At 42.1% G+C, this 18,097-nt stretch overlaps 1 protein-coding gene across 10 annotated transcripts in view; it reads left to right on the top strand.

Moving 5' to 3' along the window:
• The window catches only part of TENM4 (teneurin transmembrane protein 4), a 2,098,843-nt gene that overhangs the window by 735,673 nt on the left and 1,345,073 nt on the right, over positions 1-18,097 (top strand). For all 10 annotated transcript variants that reach the window (XM_077451390.1, XM_077451387.1, XM_077451388.1 and 7 more), the window contains one exon: positions 7,462-7,578. The gene's annotated coding sequence lies outside the window, so the exon portion shown is untranslated. The remainder of the gene's footprint in view (positions 1-7,461; positions 7,579-18,097) is intronic.

The following is an 18,097-nucleotide window of genomic DNA, read 5'->3' as shown; positions in this document are numbered from 1 at the left end:
CAAGTGACAAGCCTGAGTTGTCTAGATGTACTTTCAGTATATTTTATCTCCATCGATTGACATTAATTGGTCTTCTTCGTCAAATATCACCAGTCCTTTTTTAACATTTAAAGAGTCAGCCAACCCAAAATCTAGAGGACACCAAGACAGGAAGACAGTAGAGTAGGGATGAGGTTAAGGCTCCTGGTTCTACTATGGCAGCCATTCTCAACCAGGGTTTACGTTTAGCCCTGGCGTTCCTCCAGAGGTTGCTAGGGGTTCCTGGAACCCGTGGCTGATTGATCTCCCATCTGATGGTGCCTGCGAAATTCCAGGATCAATGCCAATTGGCAAAAACAGTAGCACTCTGACCATCTGAAGTTTTGCACTCTTCTCTCTGACCTTGCAAGGTGCATTTTTGCCATTGGCCCCATGTGAACTGGATTTAGTAAGGGCTCCCCAAGACCTAAAAGTTATTTTAGTGGTTCCTTTGGGGTAAATAGGTTAAGAAAGCCTGTACTATGAGTTCACTGAGAATTCCCAGGAAGTTTGAGAATCATATACTTATAGCCAAAAACGTGCAGGTTCACCACCAAAAAATAAGAACCACTTCTATTGCAGTGCATAGCTTTGGCCCTGGTTTGCTGAGTTGCAAGGGCCAATTATGTGGAGGAATAGATAACCCCACTCCCTTTGTATAAAAGGATGGGCTGACAAAGCCATATTATCAATGTCCCTTGGTGCTGTTAGGAAAAGCTGACAATTTTATATTGAAAGAGATACTTTTTATTTTAATTTTTGACTTTACAATTTTACTTCTGGCATTAGTACATGCCCCCCTTGGCAATGCCCAGCTTTGAAATCCCCCTGGCGCCAAATAAAAACTGCTTTCATGTTTTTCATGAAAATTAGGATTCTTATCCTGGTGTGTTGGCTTTTTGAATTGAGCCAAACTTCACACCATATAGAACCTTTGATCTACTTATGACATCATTGGGAAACCCTACATTTGTGTGTTCCTGCATTGTAGTTGCATTTGTTTTCTTTTTCAGGCTAGCTACCTATACATTTTCTGCTCAGACTTATGCCGCGTACACACGAGTGGAATGTCCGTCAGAAAAAGTCGGCTGGAATCTTTTCATCCTATATTCCGATCGTGTGTATGCCTCATCAGACTTTTTTTTTTTTTCGAAAATTCTGACGGACCTAGAAATAGAACATGTTCTAAATATTTCCAATGGAACCAATTCCTATCGGGTAAACCGCTCGCCTGTATGCTGTTCCAACGTACCAAAAGCGACGCATGCTCTGAAGCAAGTACGAGACGGAAGCTATTGGCTACTGGCTATTGAACTTTCTTTTTCTAGTCCCGTTGTACCTGCTGTACGCCACCGTGTTCTTGACGGTCGGAATAAGGGTGTTCGTGTGTCCGCAAGACAGTTTCAGCAGAATTCCATTGGAAAAACCTTCAGAGTTTATTCCGAAGGGAAAACCGGTCATGTGTACAAGGCATTACACCTCAGTTTCTGCAAATTCCAATAATCAGTTACTGTGTAATGAATTGCTGAATTGAATAGGTATCTAAACCCAGGAACAATCTCGGAAGAAGAATGTTTTTATTATTAGGTTTAGAAGGCATACCTTTGTACCTTTGTCCATATGGATTTTTAGTTATTTTGTAATAAATAAATGGGTTGTATTAAATCGCTGGTTGCTCTGTTATATATATATATATATATATATATATATATATATATATATATATATATATATATATATATATATATATATATATATATATATATATATATATTATTTTTTATTTTTTTATATAATTAAAGGAATTCATTGCAACCCTATAAGAGTAGTATAATATTGGAGTGGTTTCGATTGTGAGTTTTTCTACTGTGGGCTTGGGTTATCGCATGTGGAGGGCTTTCTTTTTTACTTGGCTGCTTTTCTGCAAATTCCAATTCTCAGTTACTATGTAATTGCAAAATGTAGCTAGACCTGAAAAAAAAAAAATTATATACAGTATATATATATATATATATACACACACACACACACACACAACGTATTACCATATTACCAAAATTAATGGGACGCCTGCCTTTACACGCACATGAACTTTAATGGCATCTCAGTCCAAGTCCGTAGGGTTCAATATTGCGTTGGCCCACCCTTTGCAGCTATAACAACTTCAACGCTTCTGGGAAGGCCATCCACAAGGTTTAGGAGTGTTTATAAAAAGAGTGGGCTATGGGGGTACCTCATCCTATAAGATATTTGGAAAAAGGTTTAGGAGTGTGTCTATGGGAATGTTTAACCATTCTTCCAGAAGCACATTTGTGAGGTCGGGCACTCATGTGGACGAGAAGGCCAGGCACACCTTCAGGCTTGGATCTCTTCCTCTTAAGCCTCGTAAACACATTCGGATGGTTGGCCAGCAAAACTGTGGACTTTTGTCCGAAGGGCATTGGCCCAAACTTGTCTTGCATACAAACGGCAAGGAATTTTCTGCCAACAAATATGAACATAGTGATGTACTATGTTGTTTTTCAGCTCTTTAGCGCCACCCTTTGGGCTCCTCCTGCTAATTTTGTCTTAGTAGAAGTTTGGTGAGTGTTAATTCACACTTTTCATTTTGCACTTTTCACTTCGTTTCTAAATGGCTGTTCATCAACCAGCCATGTTGCAGAATAGGAAGAGATAATGTGTTATTTATTATTGGCCTTGGAGTTATTGCTTTGACCAAATTTTTTTGGTTGAATAATAATGATTTGATTTGGTATATTTTCTATATTTTTGGATGCATAGAATGCACGTTTTGGTTTAGTTCTATTGGCAGATAGCTTGTCTAATTTTATTTGTTTTCTTTTTTTAATGCACAATAAAAAAATTGTGTAGAAAAACACTTGGCTATGCGTTTTACTTCAAATGACAGTTTGGGAGTAGGCAGTTACATTTAAAAAATACAATGTAAAATTGACAAGGGACACCAACATAGTTGTATCTTTGTTCTTAAAAACTATGGAATAATGGTGTTGTGGTAATTTGCACCAAAAAAAAGCATAATAATATTATTCTTGATATCACTAGAAAAAAAAAAGCCTTTGAAAATGTGTTTGCAAGAACTCCATCAGTATCAGCAGCAAAGCATCTTCATTATTATCCCATTAAAGAAGAAGAGAATTGTGCGTTGCATTTCGAGATTTCATAATTTGCCGCGTCACGAATGTTAATTCTCCATTACTAATGCTAGTTTACAAGACTGATCGCTTCTGGCTCGTCCTTGCTACTGAGCATGCGTGTTTATACTTTGGACTTTTGTCCAACGGACTTGTGTACACACGCTCGGAAAATCCGACAACACACATTTGTCCACGGAAAGTTTTAAAACCTGCCATCCAACATTTGTCCGCGGAAAACCCGTTCAGATTTTCCGCCAACAGCCTGTCATCACACATTTCACGATCGGAAAATCCGATCGTGTGTATGAGGCTTAAGACAAGAACAGGGCAGCTCCAGGCCTCAAACTATTTATGCTCACTCCCAGCCACATCTGGGCACCCTCTCTCAGGGATTGGCTGAGACAACATAAATATTCAGCTGCTGATTTGTTTCATCCAGCACAGTACTTTCCATAACTGTGCAGAGGGCAGGGCGAACCAGTTAAATCTGCAACCAGTGGTGACCATAACAGCCCAAAACAATCACAAGCTGCTCATTCGATTACAGTGGAGCTAGAAAACAAAATTTTCCTAACCTAGCTTGTCATTTTTCTGAATATCCAAGCCCATGTAAAAGACATATTTTTTTAGATGCTGTTTATTAGCAGCCCAATCAGAAGAGGGGAGGCGGGACAGTGACACAAATAATAAAAAAGATGCAGTTTTTAAAAATGTGTCCGCCCTATACCACTACATTTTTCGGAAGGGATAGATGTATTGAAATAACATATGGATATTTTGTAACAGTTCCTACAGGTGTGCATCAAATATTTTTTTAATGTTTTAGCGGGAGTTGTCCATTAACCGCGTCCCGCCAGAAGGCCATCATATGATGTCCTGGACTTGAAGTCGTGATATCTGAAGGATGGGTGCAGCTAAGGCATCGTCCAAATATCTTTCTTTTCAGCCAGCGATTCCCTATCTTGTAAAAGCCATCCTAGCGGCTCATGATGACCCCCCCCCTCCCTCTCCAGGCTCTGTGCAATCGGGGACCTGTAGAATAAATCTGGTGGCGCTGCCGAATTGCCATAGAGCTGGCCATGGCCCGGATGGTCCCCAGCCTTCTTTATGATCCTGGGAGGCCGGAATCGACATCATTACATAACTTCCAGTGCTGGCAGATATAAACATTGCCAGTTTATTACCCTGGAAAGCAGAGATCAATCTTTTTTTTTTTTTTTTCGGTCTCATGCTTTCCAGGATAGGGGAGATATGTGGGGTCCTATTGACCCCAGATGTTTCCTTAAAGAGGACATATCATGCCTTATTCCTATTACAAAGGATGTTTACATTTCATTAGGAATATAGGAATAAAAATGATAAAAAAAACTGAAAAAATATAAAAAGAATAAAATAAATAATAATAATACTTTTTCTTTTTTTTAAAAGCACCCTTGCACGCAGAAGCAAACACATACATAAGTTGCGCCCGCATATGTAAACGACATTCAGATCACACACGTGAGGTATCACTGGAAATGTTAGAGTGAGAGCAATAATTCTAGCCCTTCCTCCTACTTCCTCTGTAACTCTAAACTGGTAACCTGTCAATTATTTTAAAGCGTCGCCTATGGAGATTTCCACGAATGTGCGCAAATTCTAAAGCGTGACATGTTTGGTATCTATTTACTTGGCACAACATCATCTTTTATATTTTATAACAAAAATTGGGTTATCTATGGTGGGGTTTTTTGTTTTTTTGCATTAAAATTCATTAAAGCGGAACTTCAGTCATTTTTTCAACATTCCATCTATTAAATCTTCTCCCCTAGTTGTTTTAAATTTGGATAGTAAAACAATTTTTCTGCCAGTAAATATCGTATACAGCGAACTTCCTGTTTCTTGCCTGGTAAAAACCCTAGGCTTATGACATCATGTACAGCTCTCTCTCTCTCGTGAGAGTTTGCCAGGAAGGGTGAGTTATAAGAGGGCCAATAAGAGCTGCTGCACTGCAGAGCTGGAGGTGTGCCTCTGTGAGTCTGTGTAAATCCAGGAAGTGCTCAGGCAGCAGCTTCAGCTGCCCACAGTTAAAATGGTTGCAGCCAGACTCAGTGGAGGGAGATTTCTGCAGCATATTTGGCAAGTACAGAATCACAGTATATATAAAATAATATGGAAAGTGGTTGGAGGGAAGCTTCAGAATGGCAAATATGTTTTTTTTTTTTTACAATTTATGTGATCAGACTGCAGTTCTTTAAGGCCCCCTTTAACACCTCAGGACCTGATTGGACCTTTCCAGTCTCTTCTATGGAGCGGCGGATGCCAGGGGTCTGCTGACAGCCGCCGCCATCCAATCCGATCCTGCACTTTCTGAGGAACTGAAAAAAAAATCGTTGCTCTACAAGATGGCCTGGGCTTTAAGAAGATTGCCAAGACCCTGAAACTGAGCTGTAGCATGGTGGCCAAGACCATACAGCGGTTTAACAGGAAAGGTTCCACTCAGAACAGGCCTCGCCATGGTCCACCAAAGAAGTTGAGCGCACGTGCTCAGCATCATATCCAGAGGTTGTCTTTGGGAAATAGACATATGCAGGGCTTTTTTTCAGTGGGAACACAGTTCTGGCACCTTCCAGCACTGACTGTATGCAATGGTAAGGGGTGCTGGGGTGTGCTGCAGGGTCTATTGATGCTGGCTGCTGAGAGACATATTTTACTTGGAGGGGATCTATTTTTGCAGGGGGGTCTATTCTTACTGGTGGGGGGCCTATTGTTGCTGGGGTGGGTCTTATATCGCTGAGGGGTCAGTTATGGCTGGGAGAGATCTACTGCTGGAGAGTCTATTGATGCTGGCTCTGAGGAGCTCTGTTGTTGCTGCCGGGGGGGTTTTGTTTTTCGGGTGGCCCATTGTTAATGTTGGGATCTATTGTTGCTAGAGGGAGCTTTATTGTTACTGGCTACAGGGGATCTATTTTACTGCTTTTCTTGTTATCATTAACAAATTTCATATCACCACAAAATTAAAGTTGGTTCTGTATTCTCTAAAAGGGCAGTAATGGGAGGTAGGTAGAGGGTGCTCGGAAGTGGGTAGAGGCGGAGAAAAGGGGTGACTCAGAAAGGGGGAGTTCCTGCACCTATTCTCTGAGAAAAAAAGCCCTTGACGTATGAGTGCTGCCAACATTTCTGCAGAGGTTGAAGGGGTGGGGGGTCAGCCTGTCAGTGCTCAGACCATACTCTGCACACTGCATCAAATTGGTCTGCATGGCTGTCATTCCAGAAGGAAGCCTCTTCTAAAGATGATGCACAAGAAAGTCCGCAAACAGTTTGTTAAAGACAAGCAGACTATGTACATGGATTACTGGAACCATGTCCTGTGGTCTGATGAGACCAAGATAAACTTATTTGGTTCAGTAGGTGACAAGCGTGTGTGGCGGCAACCAGGTGAGGAGTACAAAGACAAGTGTGTCTTGTCTACAGTCATGCATGGTGGTGGGAGTGTCATGGTCTGGGGCTGCATGAGTTCTGCCGGCACTGGGAGCTACAGTTCATTGAGGGAACCATGAATGCCAACATGTACTGTGACATGCTGAAGCAGAGCATGATCCCCTCCCTTCGGAGACTGGGCCGCAGGGCAGTATTCCAACATGATAACGACCCCAAACACACCTCCAAGATGACCACTGCCTTGCTAAAGAAGCTGAGGGTAAAGGTGATGGACTGGTCAAGCATGTCTCCAGACCTAAACCCTATTGAGTATCTGTGGGGCATTCTCAAATGGAAGGTGGAGGAACACAAGGTCTGTAACATCCACCAGCTCTGTGATGTCATCATAGAGGAGGGGAAGAGGATTCCAGGGGCAACCTGTGAAGCTCTGGTGAACTCCATGCCCAAGAGGGTTAAGGCAGTGCTGGAAAATAATGGTGGCCACACAAAGTATTGACACTTTGGGCCCAATTTGGACATTTTCACTTAGGAGTGTACTCACTTTTGTTACCAGCGGTTTAGACATTAATGGCTGTGTGTTGAGTTATTTTGAAGGGAGAGCAAATTTACACTGTTATACACTGTTATACTTTACATTGTAGGAAAGTGTCATTTCTTCAGTGTTGTCACATGAAAAAAAATGTGAGGGGTGTACTAACTTTTGTGAGATACTGTACATATAATGTTTGGGGGTTCTGAGTATTTATTATTTTTTTTTTTTTCAACAAAACAAATATGATTTTTACATGTAGGAGAGAAATGGCAGCATTGATCTGAATACGAAGCGGTTAACAAATGACTAATCACATGTGTTTTTGAATTTTCACAGCTCTCCCTCTCGTTATTCACCGAATGAATCAAGGCGAAGTTCCGGATCGGGGTTAAACTTTACTTGCCATCAACGAAAATTTCGCTAAAGTTTTCCCAACAGTTCTCCCAAGGCAATGTAAGTCAAAACTTTTTTTTTGTTTTCTCTTTCCACGACGACGATCAGCCCGCCGTTTTGGAAACAGTCATCCGGCGGCTACGGCTGATTGCTTCTTTTTTTTTTTTTTTTTTGCAAGCGCCTTGCCTTTGTTTTACATGAAATGTCACTGCCTCTGTACGGAACGCTGTGTTCTGCTCTGTTATCAGGTTCTCTCTGTCTCTCCCATCTTTGAGAAAGTAGGTGCTATATCTCGCCGTCCCCCCCACCCAACCCCAAAAAAAAAAAAAAAAAAAAAATTATCAAACATTCTGGTTTTGGAATCAAGGCGCTTGTCAGGCTTGTCGGATCTCCATTTCAAGGGAGATAATTTCAGTTGCGCTTCCCTTGACATTTTGGCGAGTTGTCTGTGATGTGGATGTCTGTGCGAGAGGCAAGAATTAGTTTCAGACTTGGATCTGAGTTTGAAAAAAAAAAAAAGGAAGAAGAAGAAAAAAAAGCATTTGGTTTTTATTTTTTATTTTTTTATTTTTTTTTATTCTTTTTTTTTCTTTTGAAAGATAACGTCAGACAAAACAGAGAATGAAAAAAAAAGTAAAAAAAAAAAAAAGATAGTTGCTCACGCCGTTGGCATTTTTTTTTTTTTGGAACATATCCTGTTTTGGATTTTTTTTTTTTCCTTTGCAATCAGAAAATCTTTTGCTGTGACAGATACGTTGTGACTGTAAATAACGGAACGTTAGCGTGTAATATAACCCCACAGTGTGCGAGCGCTGATGCCCTTTTTATTCTTTTTTTTTGCAAATCAGCAAATGATCTGGGCAGGGTTCAAACTGTTGCTGTGCGTTTAACGAACACTCATTGATGCACTTAAATGTTCTTTGGCCTAGTTTACATGGTAAGGGGTGGTAAAATCAGGCAGTTGAATTGCAGTTTTACCGATCTCCAATCGTCTAAACCCAGATTGTGTTCAGTGGATAGTAGCACTGCCAAATGGGACTCATTCAATCAGGGCCTGGACAAGGGGTGGGCAAGAGGGGAAAAATGGCCTGGGCACTGAACTATCATGAGAGGCGGGAGGGGGTGCCACAAGGAGATGGAGAGGATTTGTGTTGGAAGGAGAAATTTAGGGGGTGGTGGGGGTAAGTATTGTTCTAGGAGGGGATATTTGGTGGGGGAGGGGGGGGGTGATATGGGTTGGGAAGGGAAAAGAAGATTTGGGCTAGGAGGGGGTATTTTGGGGGATTTGTGCTCGGAGGAGAATTTGAAGTGGCAGGGAGAAGATGTGTACTAGGAGGGGACATTTTAGGGGTAGAGGCAGACCGGGACAAGGGATGGAGAAATTTAGAGGGTGGCAGGGGTAAGTATTATTCTAGAAGGGGAATATTTAGGGGGGTGATAGTTGTTGGGAGGGGAAAAGAAGATTTGGTCTAGGAGGGGGTATTTGGGGGGGTGATTGGGGTGATATGTGTTGGGAGGGAAAAAGAAGATTTGTGCTAGGATGGGGTGTTTGGGGAGTATTTGTGCTGGGAGGGGGATTTGAAGTGGGATGGAGAAGATGTGTACTGGAGGGGACATTTTAGGGGTAGAGGCAGAGGCGGGACAAGGAATGGAGAAATTTAGGGGGTGGCGGGGTAAGTATTATTCTAGGAGGGGATATTTGGGGGGGGGGGTGATATGCATTGGAAGGGAAAAAGAAGATTTGGGCTAGGAGGAGGTTTTTGGGGGATTTGTGCTGGGAGGAGGATTTGAAGTGGGGGGGAGAAGATATGTACTAGGAGGGGACATTTTATGGGTAGAGGCAGAGCTGGGACAAGGGATGGAGAAATTTAGGGGTTGGCGGTGGTAAGTATTGTTCTAGGAGGGGATATTTGAGGGGGGGGTGATATGTGTTGGGAGGGGAAAAGAAGATTTGTGCTAGGAGGGGGTATTTGGAGGGTATTTGTCCTGGGAGGGGGACTTGAAGTAAGGTGGAGAAAATGTGTACTAGGAGGGGACATTTTATGGGTAGAGGCAGAGCCGGGACAAGGGTTGGAGAAATTTAGGGGGTGGCGGGGGTAAGTATTATTCTAGGAGTGGATATTTGGCAGGGGGGGTGATATGGGTTGGGAAGGGAAAAGTAGATTTGTGCTAGGAGGGGGTATTTGTGCTGAGAGGGGGATTTGAAGTGGGAGGGAGATGTGAACTAGGAGGGGACATTTTAGGGGTAGAGGCAGAGCCAGGACAAGGGGTAGGCAGGAGGGACGGCTGCCCTGGGCACTGTGGTATCATGTGGGGTGGGGGAGGGTGCTGCAAAGACATTGAGGTGGCAGGAGAAAAAAGGTGTTCTAGGAGGAAAAATTTAGTGGGGTGTGCTAGGAGTGGGGATTTAGTGGAATTTGTGTTGGGAGGGGGATGGGGAAGAGTATTTGTGCTAGAAGAGGTTATATGGTAGAGGAGGGGGGAGGATTGTACTAGGATGGGACATTTTTTGTTTGAGGGGTATTTATGCTGAGGGGGAGAGGATGTGTACTCAGAGGGGAAATTTGAGGGGTAGAGGATTTGTGCTGGGGGGGTGATTTTTTTGCGGGGGGTAATTTATGCTGGGAGGGATTGGGGGATGGTGGGGCAAAGATTTGTGGTTGGAAGAGTGATTTCAGCAGGGAGTGAATTTGTACTGGGAGGAGGGGGGATTTATGCTTGGGGCTAAGCATGCAGATTAGTGCTCAACTTTTTTTTTGGGAGGGGGGTTTTTCACTGACACATGATGCTCATACATCTAGGGGGTGCAGCTTGGCATGTTCGCCCTGGGCTCTAGATTAAATTGTCCTGGCCCTAGGTAGAGGAATTGTGCTAGGAGGGGTGTTTTTTTTTTTTGGTGTGGAGATAATTGAACTAGGGGTATGGGGGCAAAGACTTGTGCTGAGAGGGGGGATTTCAGCAGGGGGGCGGAGGGGGAATTTATACTTAGGGTATAAACATGCAAAGTAGTGCTCAGTGTTTTTGTGGGGGGATCTTTGCTGACACATAATACTCATAGATCTTGGTGGCGGGGGTGCAGTTTTGCAGGTTCGCCTTGGACTCTAGATGACCTTGTCCCAGCACTGTGTTCCAGTGAATGGTGCGGCGCCACAGCGTAATAGACGCCATTTTTTTTTTAAATTGCCATGGCCTTTATATCGTTAACACAGGTGGCCAGACGGCAACATATCAACTCCACCTGTCAAATGCCTCTGGAAAAAATCCATCGTAGAACGTTATACAAGACGGCTGACAATTTAACCAAGCCCTTAGAGCAGTCCATTCAAATGTTGTCTTTAGACATCACCCATTTGGTGGATTTCAAAAGAATGAGTTGCCTAATGCACCGAAAAAAGTCCATGCCCATTTTTTTTCTAATGTAGCGTACTACAGCACTGTTCATTATGCGATAAGATGAGGCACTGAGATCTTGAAGAATGAAAAATTCTACTTTATTTGCATATGAGAACAGCATACAAGTGAGAGAACAGCATTACAGGAGAGAGCAGAGGGAGAAAAAAAAACTTCTTTCCTGTGTAGACTATAAAAACATACAGTATATAAACACTTAGCCCTTGTACACACGGTCGGATATTCTGACGGAATGTGTCCGATCGGACCGTGTTGTCGGATAATCCGACTGTGTGTGGGCTCCATCGGACTGTTTCCGTCTGAGTATCCAACGGACCAAGTTTTCCAACTTGTCTATAAAATTTTCCGACAACATGATCCGATCGGACTTTGTCCGATCATGTGTAGAGAATTCCGTTCGGACAAAGTGCCACGCATGCTCAGATCAAATTCCTAAACCAAAGCTATTGGCTACTAGCCTGAACGTAGTCCCGTCCTAACGAAATAACGTCATCACGTTACGTACGATTGGATTTTCTGACAACTTTGTCCGACTGTGTATATGCAACAGTTTCGGACAAAATCCGATGGATTTGGTTGTCGAAATGTCCGACCGTGTGTACAAGGGCTTAGACACTACTACCCAGATAGCAAGCCATTGTACTGCAAGTTTGAAAATGACTTGCTAAGCTATTGCCAGACTTGCCAGGCTTCACAAGTTTGTTGCACAATTGCAACAAGTCCGCATTGCATGACTCCAGATCAAATTTCTTTGCAAACATTCTGCAAGTCTGCTGCAAGTTCTGCTTCAGTTATGTTGTGCAATAGTCATCCCACCACGGGGGGTCACTGTGGCTGAATTTTCAAGCTGTAGACTTGAACAGCTCTTGCTGTAGACTCACCGCTGCGACTTTGCTCGGGCTAGAGACTTGCCATGCAAATTTGCTACAAATTCGAAAAGTGTCAACTAGAACTTGTGCTTCAAATGCTCTGTAAGCCTACAACTTGCCAGGGATGATGTGCAGCAAGTTAACAGACTTACAATTCAACACTGCCACAAATTTGTGGCAAGTTATCCTTGCTATCTGGGTATATCACTACAGCGCCATCTATAGTTCGGAGTGCATAGTACGCCCCCCACAACAATAGTTCCCATAAGCGACAATAGATCCCCCAGCAGCAACAAAAAGATCCTCCAGTACCATAGTTGCCAACATTCACTAAAAATGTATAGGGCCGCTTTTTGTCTGTAGGCGGAGTCTTATTATAGTTAGGGGGTGGGACATTCATTTGTAGCCATGGTGAAGCGGAGGGGTGGAAAAGGGGCGTGATCTAAACTAAATATTGGGTGTGGCTTAAATGGGGTGTGGTTAGAGTCTGAGATGAAAGAAGGCTGGGGGAGAAGGAAGAAAGAAAGAAAGAAAGAGAGAAGGAAGGAAAGAAAAAAAAAGGTAGATAAAGCAGATAAAGATACTCCAAACACCAACAGATACAGCTTGTCACCAAGATACAGCGCACTTTGTCACCACAGATGAAGCTAGTCCTTGTTGCTCTGCATTGCGATTCAGTCTCTGTGCCATTTACAGGAGACCAGCTCCCGTGGAGGCCGAAGGGAAGAAAAAAGAGGTGGCAATGAAAGTAAATGCCAATAGAAATGGAGCAGCCACCTGGGTTCTGCCTCTTGTTTCTTCCTCATGAGAGCTGGTCTTCTGTGAAATGGCGGTGGAGACAATTCACTAGTGCTGGCCCCGGACCTCTAGCAGTGGCTTTGGTGAAAAGACAAAGAAACCGTCAATTTCCTGTGAAATTTCCTGGGACACGGTAAGACCAGGACAAGGTTCTAAATACTGGGAATGTCCCGGGAAATTTGGGACTGTTGGCAACTATGCAGCACACCCCACTACCCTGAGGTGCAGAAACCACGTTCCCACTGAAAAGAAGCCCTGGGTGTGCTGCAAAGCATGGATTTGGGTTCCATTAAGAATAGTACCAGGTTAAATTCAGGTAATCTTATTACTTGTCTTTAAAAAGATAAGTTAATTAATGTATTCATGAACAGATCTGCGTTCATTTGTGTCTATGATATCTGCCGAGACTAAATCCACACATTACCTGCTGCAAAGGTGTACAGTGTCAATCTTCTGAGACCACCGATGTGCTTTTACTATATAAGCCCACATATGGTGGAATTGCCATGGTCCACAGGCTTGTGAGGCATGCTGTGACATGTAGTTCCCCCAGCAGTCCCATAGCTTGCCAATATCTGCAACATCTGAAGGAAATAGCAGCAATCCTTGCTCGGAATCACGGCGCTCACACCTGGGCTCAAATCCTGGAAGGTTTATGCGAGGTCAGGTACAAATGAGGCACGTGTTGGGTAGGTAGGCCGTATTATGCAGCCGCGCAGTCCTTGCCGGTAGCGCCGGGGGAATTCGCTGGAAAACATTTGACCCGCACAAGAAATATTTAAGTCTCGCTGGGTTATTCTCAGGCTAATTATCTTGTAGTCAGTTCGTCTCGCAGTACCCTGATGGGTCAGGGGAAAGCAGATCGCAGAGAAGTCATCAGAGTTTCACGGCAAATTATCAGTCATTTGTCGGCACTTGTACGGTGATAGCAGGAGAATGCAAATTAAACTGTTAGCTTAATGTAGTTTTAATATGGTACTGCTAACTCTGAACTTATTTAAGCTGTAGATCCGGCTTGTTCACTTTACCTACCCATGAATATTTGCTACACATTCTTCTCCATTAGTTAAAGGGTAACTCCACTTTAATGGGAGAAAAAAATGAATTGCTACACAATCCATATTGTAAGTGAATGTTATTAAAACATTTCCTTTTCAATCTCCAGGCATAATCATTTTCTGTATAATTCTATGCAATATGGCTACATGGAGGCACACTGTACACAGATGGTGTACAGAACGCCCCCCCTGTAAATGTCATTTCCTGCTTGTATGATTGGCTCACTGATTTTCCCAGAGTCTGCAAGTCAGATTTTGGGCATCCTCTGCAACAGAAATCAAATTTTTGATGAGAGACTCTCATCGCTTCCATAGATATGCAGACCCTGCAGCTTTCCTCATTAGATCCCTGCAAGTGCATCAGCTGCTTAACCACTTCCCGACAGTATGACTTTCATATACTGTGGCAAGGTGGCACTGCTGCGCCAGATCACGTACCTAGTATGTGATCCGACACTTTCGGGTAGGGGGAGTGCACGTGCAAATGCAAAGGTTCCTCCAGTATTTTTTGATAGCATACTGCATTCATCTTGCCATCAATTTTGACCAAATTTCCTGTGTCTTTGTAGCTCACACATCCCCAAAACATCAGGATCCACCTCCGTGTTTCACAGTAGGAATGGTGGACCTTTCATCATAGGCCTTGTTGACTCTTCCCCAAATGTAACGTCTACGGTTGTGACCAAAAAGCTAAATTTTGGACTCATCACTCCAAATGACTTTGTGCCAGAAGGTTTGAGGCTCGTCTCTGTGCTGTTTGGCATATCGTAAGCGGGATACTTTGTGGCATTTGCGTAGTAATGGCTTTCTTCTGGAGACTAGACCATGCAGCTCATCTTTCTTCAAGTGCCTCCTTATTGTGCATCTTGAAACAGCCACACCACATGTTTTCAGAGCCAGCCCCTGCTCTCCACGTCACCCAATCTTGTATTAACTGATAAAATACACATGGTGGCAGTACCAAGTGCGTGACCCCTCATGCACTGTGCTCAGTGTACAGAGGAGAAGCCGCTTGGCATAGGACCTGGAAGATCACAACTATCACTGTAGTAGTGCCAACTACTTCAGTAATTGTCATCTTCCCCAATGGCCCCTCAGGCACGAGAGATGGATACTTACATTGTGCCAAGCTGGACCATATTGCATTTTCGGCAATCCATTGAAGATCTATTATCGTAAAATGAATTAAGAAGCTAACAAGGTGAGTGAGGTTCAAGGAATGAGAAGAAACAATACACTCCATGTAACCTATATTTAGTTCTTTAGCACTCCAGGCTCAGCTGCCTGCTTAATAAGTGGTTGCGTGATGGTGACAGGTACTCTTTAATTCAAGCTTTATTTCCGCCAGGCAGCAGCCTAAGAAATAATAACATTAATTTCTAAAATCGTATTATCAGGCAAGAGTTGGAAAATTGCTCCCTTTTTACACATCTAACTATGCATGCATTGTGCAGCTGTACTGTGCCGGAGGTTCAGCGGCGAGAGAACACAAACGGCAGAGAGGGCGATTCATAAAAATTTCGCTACGTTCACTGGGTGCACCAGCCGGCATTTCAGATGGAGCTGCCATAGGAAGACGACATGGGATATTAGACAGCCGGATAATTTAGAGTGCACTGATGTTTCTTCTTCGCTGATTAAAGAGGAACTCAAACAGGATAAATTTTAATCTAGTAGATAAAAGAAAGAGCTCCCAAACATTATAGAGTTTTTTTTTAAAGCAGAGGTCCTAGAGAATAAATTGGTGGGCTTTGAAATTTTTTATGTCACACGGTATTTGCACAGCATTTTTTCAAATGCAGCTTTTGGAAAAGAAAATACACCCTTTTTAAAATTTTAATGCAAAAAACACAAATTGCAGACACACCTGCACAACGGCGTCAAACAACGTACATTTTACTATCCATAGGCGACGCTTTAAAAGTCTTTACAGGTTATCATTTTAGATGTACAGAGGAGGTCTAGTGCTAGAGTTGAATATAAAGGTATGTGGCGCTAATTAAAAGTGATGACGTGCACAATGAAATATTTTGTTTTGGAATTTTGTTTTTGCCCGAAAAATGTATTTATTTAGTTACTCCCAATTTATTTTATTTATTTATTTTGTTTCATTAAAAAATGCATTCGTCCAAAAATCCGAAATAATTAAAGTCAAATCAGTCATTGAAGGCTTATGGTGTCTGTCGAATATTCTAAAAAGATTTGACGGAGCAGCAAAACTGTACGACGCCGCAATCGTACATTTCCGGTCGAATGTTCCGCCTACAAGCTATAGTAGAATTCTAATGTTGTATGACACTAGTAATAATTATATTTATTAATTTTTATTACTAGTCAACCAACATTAGAATTATTCTATAGCCTATGGGCGGAGCATTTGACCACCACTGCTTCGTCGAATCTTCATGTCGAATCTTCATGTCGAATCTTTTCTCTCTATGTTGAATAATCTTGGACTAATAGAGTTAGGTTAGGCACATTCATCCTTTTTTGCTATTGTCTTTATAATGTTGAATCTTTTCTCTCTATGTCGAATCTTTTCTCTCTATGTAGAATAATCTTGGACTAATAGAGCTAAGGTTAGGCACATTCGACCACAGGTTCGATGGACGCAGATTGCTATTGTCAGCATTGTGTCGAATCTCCTATCTATATCAAACTGTTGTCACAACGAAAATGAAAATAAAGCATTTGTTTATGTCGGATCTTTCGGGTTTTTGGATTCTGCGCGTTCGTTATCGTTTGTTAAAACGATAACGAAAATACCCGAAATTCAGACGAAAATGCATTTGGATGAAAACGAATGCACATGTCTAATAAATAATAAAAATAGTGAACAAATATAAGTGATAAACACACTCAATGAATAGCACTTCCAAGACTGTGCTAAAACTAGTAAGTTGGGTAATCAAGTGCAAGTAATCTTCAACATAGTACACGGTAATAAACATTTATAATGTCAAAAATTCTAGTAAAGTGCAAACAGAGCAATAAAGTGCAAAAGTGCTCCAAAAGTGCTGTTTGTGCAATCAAAGTCCAAAAAAAGAAGAAAATCTCCAAGTAACAGTTCATGTAAAACGAATAAAGTGCATGTGCAGCAAGACCGAAGGAAATCCACTTCGTCCAATTGCTATCACCAACCGTGGTGCGCCACTCGTTTGCCCTAGCCTACAGGTCTAGTCAAGCCTTGGTATGGATATAACCTGGATCGATTCCCACAGATATGCACTGTGGTGCTGGTACCAGGGTGAACTTCAGGCTCATCTAATATAGTATAATATGCAATAAAGAGGGGGGGGGGGGGGCTCCATAGTGCAGTATTTCAATCCAATTTATTAAAAAAACAAGTAGTAACTTACAGTTTAAAATCCTAGGTACAGCTATGTAGGGTATTTCCAATCTCGGCCGCGAACCTGAAGTGATGACACCTGGCTCCTCACTGACGAGTTGCGTCACTGAACACGTGACTTCATCAAAGGGTATTCATCTATTTAGTTCATTTGAGTGAGTTTAGGTTTTGCGCATTAGTTCTCTCCTCTTTCATATCTAGTGCTAGAATTACTGCCCATGATCTGTAAATAATGATTTTTTATTAAGAATAATACAAAAAAAGGAAAGGAAATAAAAAACAGAAAACAGAACCAAAAAGAGAAAAGAGGGAGGGGAGTGTGGCTCTCTCACAGTAATAAGAACATTGACATTTACATGGCACAAATAGGTAATTTGACTATATACTTTATCACAAACCCTATCCTACAATAACTAAAGCACCTAAAACATAGGCGTTGGGTACTTGTTAAATGTTTACCTTTGAGTCAATTTTTTTCCCACATTAGGGGGAACCCATGATGATAAAAAACAAAGGAGAGAAAAAAAAAATAAAAGGAAAATGAAAAGAAGAAAATTTGAGATTAGAGTGGCGTCCTCTAGGGCGTGTCTGCCAAGTATGACATTCAAAAAAACACAAAAAGTTCAAAATCTGTTGTCCCGTGTTACCTCGTTTTATCTATCCCAAAGAGACATCCTAGCATGGCTTTTTAAGATGCGGTATTGATATTTATTCACTTAGGTAGGACAAGCCCATGATCTGACGTTCGTGGTGATACATCGCATTTGTGTGGGACCATTGTGGTTTGTGTGCACTTAGGACTGACGCACGCGTTCACCTTTGCACACCAGCATGGAGAGACTTACATTTTTATTTTTTTTAATCATCAATTTCTATTTTCTTATTTTTTTTACACTGTTGCTTTCTTTATTTTTTCATCACTTTTATTCCAGTCACAAGGAATGTCAACATCCTTGTGACAGCAATAGGCACGTGACAAGTACTCTTTATGGAGGGATTGGGGGTCTATAAGACCCCTAAATCCCTCCTCTGGACTTCAAATCATTCAAAAGATTCTGCTCGATTTTCAAAAACTGGCGCCTTTAGAATGTAAA

The sequence above is a fragment of the Lithobates pipiens genome, unplaced genomic scaffold (genome assembly GCF_037356315.1).
Source record: "Lithobates pipiens isolate NorthernLeopardFrog02 unplaced genomic scaffold, aLitPip1_a1.2 Scaffold_23, whole genome shotgun sequence".
Taxonomy (NCBI): Eukaryota; Metazoa; Chordata; class Amphibia; order Anura; family Ranidae; genus Lithobates; species Lithobates pipiens.
This window is presented reverse-complemented; position numbering and strand designations above follow the sequence as displayed.